The sequence below is a fragment of the Emys orbicularis genome, chromosome 7, assembly GCF_028017835.1.
Source record: "Emys orbicularis isolate rEmyOrb1 chromosome 7, rEmyOrb1.hap1, whole genome shotgun sequence".
Taxonomy (NCBI): domain Eukaryota; kingdom Metazoa; phylum Chordata; order Testudines; family Emydidae; genus Emys; species Emys orbicularis.
This window is the reverse complement of record NC_088689.1, coordinates 15,773,885-15,783,049: the sequence shown is the minus strand read 5'-3', so window position 1 is coordinate 15,783,049 and position 9,165 is coordinate 15,773,885.

Here is a 9,165-nt window from a genome sequence, read left to right as displayed (position 1 = left end):
AAACTTCAGTATGATCAGACCTCAGTGTAATTAAGTGGAAAGAACTAATAATAACCCATAACCAAATATTCATTTCTTTCTCTCATTCTTTGACAAGACACTGTCAGTCATAGTTTTACAAGTTAACTTCTCCTGAGTAACTCATTCTTTCAGAGAGTCCATGCTGTCTTTGACTATCCACTGCATTATCATCCTTCAGATTAACTAGAGCAGTCCTACCAATCTTGTATAGAAATTATTTCAGAGAATTTCACCAACCTTGGTTATCCACTAAAGATGTCGGGCCAGATATACACAGGTGTTTAGGTGCCTAAAGATGCAGATAAGCGCCTAGTGGGATTTATAAAAGCACCTAAGTGAGTTAGGCATCTAACTCCCGTTGACTTTCAATTGGAGGGGGGTTAGGCAGCGAACCTTCTTAATCACTTTTGAAAATCCCACTAGACACCTGTGAAGGGACTTGCCCTCACTCTGGTGGAGAAGAGACTAGTTAGCTCTTCTGGGCCTGTTCAGCTCTAATGAGGAACACCTGCAGGGCTTGTTCTTGCCTGGAGGGGTGGGAGGGAGATTAAAAAGGGAAAACCTGGGCCAGAAGGAGGGCTGCTCCACTGCAGAGACTCCTTACAGCAGGGACAGGCCAGCCTAGAGGGAGACAGCAGCAGGCCTCACTGCTCCAGAAGTTGCATGGCCTAGCTGCATCACAGTATGCCCCAAGAGGGGGCTGGAGGTAGAGCCCATTAAAAGACAACAAACCAGCTGGTAGACTCAGCCCAAAGAGCAGAATCCAGGAAGACTGCCTGACACCAGGCCACCTTTGCCTTTCTTTGTTTTCATACAGTGTCCCCTCTCTCATAAGAGAAAGAGAGGGGAGAGGACCTTTCTTTGTTCTGTTTATTTTATGCAGAGAACCCCTTATGTGCTACGAACTGGGTGGGGAACGACGACACTGTAAGGGACTGGAAGTGGGGGTTGGAGGGGACTTGAGGGAATGATCTTGATCTTTAAGTGCCTAAATACCTTTGTAAATCAAGCCTGTCATCACTGTACATCTCAACAGACATATCTTTATGTAGAGTGTAAAAATGAGCGCAAATCTTGCTCCTGATTCAGATCCATTGGTGCAATGTACAACCCTAATTGTTGTAATTTTTACTTCTACCTGTCTTCAGCATTCCTCAATCTCTTCCGATATTTATAAATCTCAGGCTTGATGTTGGATGGGACTTCTCGGTAAAGTGGCTTGCCAACAGAAAATATACTGGATATTTAATGAAGTGTTGAACTGGGTCCTGCCTTGTGAGATATAAATCACCTGCAGGCTGTTTCAGTGATGTGTTTGAGGACTGATTTTCTGGGTGGAGACTATCTAAAGTCAATATTGAGAATTGTTTATGAATGACACTGCCGAAGATTATTTTAACAGTAATATTAATATTTTGGAATTTCTTTTATTCAGCACCTCATTACCATCCCACTCAACCCATGAATGGAACCAGTCTCTGGTGCCATTGCTATTTCCCTGAACATACATCTCTCGGATATTTTGGCCCTGTCAGTCTCCTAGAAACTGGGGATCTGATGAGCTGGATCTTTGGAAGAAATCACAGTAGAAGATCCTGAAGACAGCTACTCATTAGTACCAGCAGCAGGCCAACATGTAATACCTAATGCTGAATTACCCCTTCTGCCATTGCCAGTTGAAATGCTCATGATGCTACAGCAGCATGTGGAAAAGAGAGAGAAAAAGAGATTGAGCTGCATCAAGCAAGGAAATGAAGGAGAAACTGAAAGAAGACAAAATATTGATGGTAACTTAAAATCACTTCTGAGATCTGGGTAATGTATTTTTTTAAAATTCATTATGACTCACAAAAGATACATTCAGACAACTTCTTCACATTAGAACAATAAACTGCATTGAAAAAGATATGGCTAGTATCCCAGTGTGCTTCGCATACCAGTTTTGAATTACAGCTAGGAAGTTATATCCATTCATTGGCATTCCATAAAGTCAGGAATGTTGCTGCATGATGAGCCATCTATGTTCTTACATGGGCAGTTATTTTGCTCCTTCTTTAGTGAGGCTATTTCTTGAGGAAAATTTTCTTAAGGATTAGAGTTTCCTCCATTTATCTTGCGTCACTGGTACTCTTCAGCATATTTGTTTTGAACTTTTTCTGGCAAGCTTGGGTTTCAAAACATATCCTGATGTAGACAACTTTTATTTACATTTGTTCATTGCATTTTCACAATTAGATAGACATATATCTTTGTATATGTAAATGGTAATCACGGGAACGGTAGTGCGTCAAATAAACAGTAAATAATACAAATATACATTGAAAATTCAAAGATCCTGACTACAGTAGGAACATTTACCACTGTTGCAACACGAATGTAGCTCCACCAGTCTTAGTGTAGATGAGTTGACACCTGCCACTACTCTTTTAACCATCTTGTCATATATCCCAGATTTAATAATAAGAGTGGTTAAAACAGCAGTTCAGAAGGTGGCCTGTGTGCACCAGCACTTCACAAGTGGAGCTGAGCCAGTATTAGGAATGATGGGAAACTTTTAGAAAATTTCCCTAACATTGACAGCGGCTAGGAGAGGAGGGAGCAACATTAGGAGCAAATTAATACAGATAAAAATGTTATCCCAAATGAGAGATCAATAAAAATAATCTACAACTAACTGTTTTTGATTTTTATTTATTATAAGAGTTCCCCAAAGAATAAGTTGCTTAAAGCAGACCACATCGTTTTGTTTCCATAAGCAGGTAATTCTGCCAAACACAGTTCTAATGCCACACTGTGCCAATTTGATAGAATACAATCGGTGAATTTCCAGTATAGAAGAATGGTCTTTAATGCTGTAAATAATAATCAAAGACCTAATTCTGCTCTCAGTTACAAGAGGGGTAAATCTGACTTCAGTGGAGGTATCATAGAGTTATGATGATGTAAATGACAGCAGAATTTGGCCCCAGTATAGTAACTGATTTATCTAAGGCCCTAAATATAATTTCATAATATAATCCCCAGATAATTCCAGTAATACACCTAAAGCTAATTTATATCCAGACTATGAGACTATATCCAGTACTGATTTACAGGATGCCTGTAACTCTAGCCAGTGCCAAAACAAATTTACAGAATTCCCACGGCCCTCACAAGTCTTCCAACATTTGGTGCAGGGAAGAAGATACACAGCAGATTGTTTGGAATGAGTGACATGTATCAGTTGTATGACTTGGTATTAGATAATTCTTATCTGTGCTCATAAAGGGATAGAATTTACAGTCAGCTGGCACTCCCTATTTGCATGCACAAGTTCTGTAGCCATTCTTCTCTCAATAACTTGTTCTTAACCAAATTGTCTCTATTGAGAGAAGAATTTTAGATTCTTTAGCAGCTTGAGGTTTTTAAGAATAAGCAGTGCTCCAAAGGGAAGAGGGTTCTAGTAATGTTGGAGAATGGTAGCTTGGAGTGCACAAGCTCAACCTGCATAAATATTAGCCACAACATTTTGGGTTACACATTCCTCTATTATCACATATTTATATTAAGAACTTGCTGTAGCCAAATTTAAAATTGCTTAGAGCAGTGGTTCTCAACCAGGGGTCTGGGGCTGCCTGGGGGGCTGCAAGTAGGTTTCAGAGAGTCTGCCAAGCATGGCTGGCGTTAGACTCGCTGGGGCCCAGGGCAGAAAGGCTGAAGCCAAAGCGTGAGCAACTTAGCTCTGCGGTGCCTCCTGTGGGATGGGGCTCTGGGCAATTGCCCTCCTTGCTATCCCCAATGCCAGCCCTAGCTTTTATATGCAGAAAAACTTTTATATGTGGTACAGCTGAGCTATGAAGTTTTTATAGCATGTTGGGGGCGGGGGGAAGAAAAAGGTTGAGAACCCCTGGCTTAGATTTAAAATCTGCACTGATCCTTTCACTCAATTAATGAAATCTTCTTTCAAAATACCAATTTAATTTTATTTCCCTCCCCCCGGGCTTTATAACAGATCTACAACATATGATGAATAGGTGGAATATTACTTACCATCTAGAGCAGGTAGAAAGAGGAGGGATATTGAGTCTAACAGCGACATAATGCCATCTTCCATATAACACGATATTTTTGTTGGTACACCTCTACCCCGATATAACGCGACGCGATATAACACGAATTCGGATATAACGCGATAAAGTAGCGCTCCGGGGGGGGGGGGGGGGCTGCGCACTCCAGTGGATCAAAGCAAGTTCGATATAACGCGGTTTCACCTATAACACAGTAAGATTTTTTGGCTCCCGAGGACAGCGCTATATTGGGGTAGAGGTGTATAAGCGGAGGGGTAGGATTCTCTTTTGTCCTGCCTGTTACTAGGTGTTGGGTCCCTGCAGTCGATTCAGGTGAATTACTACTGAGTAATTAGAGGATATGTAACACAGTGACCCACTGGTGATTCACTACTCTGTGACAGCAATTCTTGTCGGTCCTGATGCTCACTCACTACACCTAACACACTGTAGTCATAATATAAACCCAAGAGGTGCCATGTAATATATCACTGGAAAATGAGTCACTCACTGATCAAAAATATTCTTGCATGATGTATGTGTGGAATATGTACAAAAAGTTACGGATATGTGCTACAATTATGTTCTTAAAATGTGTTTAGCAAGCAATGCACAAGCACAGTTTGCTTGTCTGACTAGCCTGGTCGTCAGGCAGAGACAATGAATATATTTACATAAAAGGTAAACAAAGCTATCAAGCTAACCAGGGCAACAACTCAACTCAGCTATCACCAGCGAGGGAGGAACCAGCATGAAGTCTTCACCAGACTGCATGGCATCTCTCCGCAACAGGAGAAAAAAAACTTTATCTAAGAATACGTTTCAAAGGTTTACTGGTCTATAAAGACAGGGGATCTGAACCCCAAAGAATAAGCAATATTATTGTATTATAAAAGTGTATCAGCTAAGGTCTTTTATGAAAGCTAACGACATACTGGTGATGAATATAATTATAAAATATATGTATTAACACTATGACGAATTATGAATACTCGCTGATATGCTTTAAAGTCTGGCCAAACAGAGAAACAAGTTTTCTTCCAGACAGGATGGAAGGCAGCTATCAACCTGTCTCCAATGCAGTTAAGCAAGGTGTGACCAAAACAATGGAAATCCTAGTTACATACAAATCATCTGGGGGATGGGAAGTCCACAGGCAGGGAAGACCAGCATGAGATCACCCTGTGTCTGGTGACAAAACAGTGAGTTTGAGACGATATAAAGAGAGAGCCATCGTGGCATCCATCACTGGACAGTCACAAGGGGCCAGAGCTCTTGCAAGCTGGGAAAGATAGATCCTTAAACAACGGGGATTGAATTCTCTGGGAACTGAATACAGATGAAAAACCTGCATAGGAAGACGAAAGAAACCACACCTTGTACTTCTGTCAAATGTCCTTATTACTTCTTTGAGTGTTCCAGGAGGGGGCTGGACACTTCAGGGTAAACAGTTTTGGGGAAGTTTGGGACTGGGAGTGTGTTGGGGTCACTCTGCAAGTAGTAACCGAGGCTGGTGGAGTCAAGGGTGGGACTGTTGTGTCGTAGGCAGGCTTCTTGGGTCAGAGTGTTGAACCAGAGCTGCTTAGCACACAGATCCTCAGGGAACTACATGTTTGTCTGCCAGTTGTTGGTATTCAGGCTGTGAGATTCAGCAGCAGAGCATTAAAGACCCCAGGTTTCAGGGCAGGTGGTGACACAGTCTCTCACTGGTCTGGATTGAACCAGAAAACATCACAACAGATGTGCCTCATTATGCTGCTCTCTGAAGAGAAGGGAAGTGGGAGACAGAGTCAGGCAAGGCCTAATGGAAAGAATCCTAGAAACTGCTGAATCATTAAAAAGGGGATAGAGAATAAGACAGAAAATATTTTATTGGCCTTATATAAATCCATGGTACGCCCACATCTTGAATATTGCGTACAGATGTGGTCTCCTTATCTCAAAAAAGTTATACTGGCATTAGAAAAGGTTCAGAGAAGAGCAACTAAAATGATTAAGGGTTTGGAATGGGTCCCATATGAGGAGAGATTAAAGAGGCTAGGACTTTTCAGCTTGGAAAAGAGGAGACTAAGGGGGCATATATATGATAGAGGTATATAAAATCATGAGTGGTGTGGAGAAAGTGAATAAGGAAAAGTTATTTACTTGTTCCCATAATATAAGAACTAGGGGCCACCAAATGAAATTAATGGGCAGCAGGTTTAAAACAAATAAAAGGAAATTCTTCTTCACACAGCGCACAGTCAACTTGTGGAACTCCTTGCCTGAGGAGGTTGTGAAAGCTAGGACTATAACAGGGTTTAAAAGAGAACTAGATAAATTCTTGGGGGTTAAGTCCTTTAAGGGCTATTAGCCACAATGGGTAAGGAATGGTGTCCCTAGCCTCTGTTTGTCAGAGGGTGGAGATGGATGGCAGGAGAGAGATCACTTGATCATTACCTGTTAGGTTCACTCCTTCTGGGGCACCTGGCACTGGCCACTGTCGGCAGATAGGATACTGGGCTGGATGGACCTTTGGTCTGACCCAGTATGGCCATTCTTATGTTCTTATGCTAAAGCCTGGGAAACAGACCTAGGAAGAGACCAAGATTTATGTATATTATTTTTTTTAATTGCTCTCTTTGTTAAGACACCCAAACCTCAATAATAGTGACTTTTTGACTCTTTTATTTAAAGATGAGTAGTTTACAGTGAGCTACCAGTTTAACACATACCAAGACAATGGAGGTACAGTAGTTTCAGATATTTGCAAATGCTAATGCCCTCTGATCTTTATTTGCACATCAGATATCGCAGTGTGCAATACAAAACTTATAAAAGACTGTCCTCTAATAAAGTGGGGAGCTGAGATTCAGGATTCCTAGGGTCTATTCCTGACTAACATCAACTCTGTGACCCTGAACATGCAACAATTCTCTCTCTTCCTCAGTTTACCCATCTGTAAAATGGGGACAACACCACCTAGGGCACTGAGTGTTGTGAAGCTGAATATTTAATTCTTGTGAAGCACTTTGAGAACATTGCAAGAAAGGTGCTACACAAGTTCAAAGTAGTATTACCAAGAACCTTGCAAGACATAATACAGTATATGGGATTATTTCTAACAAGGAGAATAATTTTGTTTTGGAGAATCATTTCATTTTAAAAAATGATTTCACTGGAGAGAAACAGTGGTATTTTCTGAGACTGTCCTTAATGGAGTTGATAATTTCAGGATAATTTGTGACATAATGGTCTCTGAGATCTCTGGAAACTTATTACTAGCTTATAAAAGAATGAGACGTAAACCCCAGGAAAAATGGCTCCGGAGAAACCTCACACTCGGACAATAATAAAAGTCTCTGATTTTTCCATAGTTCACTGGGTAATCAGATAGAGGACCATATTCTTCCAATAATTTTATTCCTTTTTAAAAACAATGTTCAGGTTTCACCAAACACAAAAGTATGTCATATGTAGAGATGGATAATATTTTGGTCATCCTTACAAAATCTCTGTACTATCCACTCCAACCCAGTAAATCTGTTTGAAGGTCATAAACATTAGAAACTTTTTTAACATAAAAAGGAATGCAGATATTTATGAAAAACTGAAAATAAATGACATTTATGTATTGTAACCCAAATTCATCCCTGGTGTAACTCTTCAAGCTGGATTCAGTATGACCCTATGTTTACTGAATTTGCACCCCTATATTTAATATAAATATAACATATTTTTTGAGCTCTGAACACTCCAAAACCAATAACATCAGAAAGGGTGAAATGAAAGTTTTGGTTTATGTCTTTAGAGTAAATGAATTTGGATAAAGAATAACATATAACAATCAGTGTGACTTTAAAAATGAATAATTATCACAGAATAATAATGGATAGCTGTGCTGTGGAGAATGAGAATGTCTATTGCTTATAAATATTGTATGGTCCTCGGTTTACCTGTGTGGTAAGATCCTCCCTGGCTGTATAGAGTTAACTAAAAGGAGGCTGTAAGGAGGAAATCACTGAGAAACAAAATAATGACCAAGACAAGGGACTCTTGCCCTGTAAGTGTGACAGTTATACTTTGTATACAGAATCTTAATTCTCATGTGCATCCGAAGAAGTGGGTTGTAGCCCACGAAAGCTTATGCTCTAATAAATGTGTTAGTCTCTAAGGTGCCACAAGTACTCCTGTTCGTTTTTACAGATACAGACTAACACGGCTGCTACTCTGAAACCTTTCTCTATTAATTCACTCTTCTACATGTGCTTGGCCCAAGAGATCAGTATTTAAATAAACCTGTGGAATTCCAAGAGTTGTGGCAGAATTCTGTCATTTTCAGTCATTTTAAATACCCTCTCTGCTCTCACCCAGTGAGCCAACAGTACATTTAATTCCACATCAGAGTTGACACTTTGGCTGCCCCTGTAAAAGAAAACACTCTCCTTTTACACTTGGCTGCTTTGAGACCATTCCACTCTTCTGTTTCATTTCCGATTGCATACTAATACAGAACAGTACTTACCAAAGAGGATCAACACATTTGTCTGTACTTGCAGAGGTAAACAAATAAATTGCAGCAAATAATTTATTTGATGAATGAATTTCTCTATGCTTTCTGTTTGCAAATTGAAAATAGTTTGCTATTTTTGCATTATTTGGAATTATTTGCTAGATAATTTTGGTGAATAATTTTTGCTCAGCAGATCACTGGTACCTATTTGTTTTAAACTTTGGATAATTGGGTGGTCCTGGTTAGTTCTGAGGGGACACATAGGTCACATGGTATAATTTTGTTCCTGATTGGATGACCAGCTCTCTTAGTATCTGCTGCAAATACTCAAATTGCAAATTCTGTTTCCGTTGTGAATACTTGTGGAAGATATAATCAAGGTGTTCAACAAGATCCCAAAGAATCTCTCTTCTCCCCCCCCCACCAATCAGCCAACTTACTGCAAAACAACATTGCCATAGTCCTCCCACCTTAACCTATCATCTCCCCTACACATTACCTACCATCATCAACATCCTTGCTGACTCCCCTTGACCATTCATCCCTTCATGTTCCTGATAGCCTCCCACCCCCACTCCAGTGTTTGCTATATCTAAGGCCTTGGCT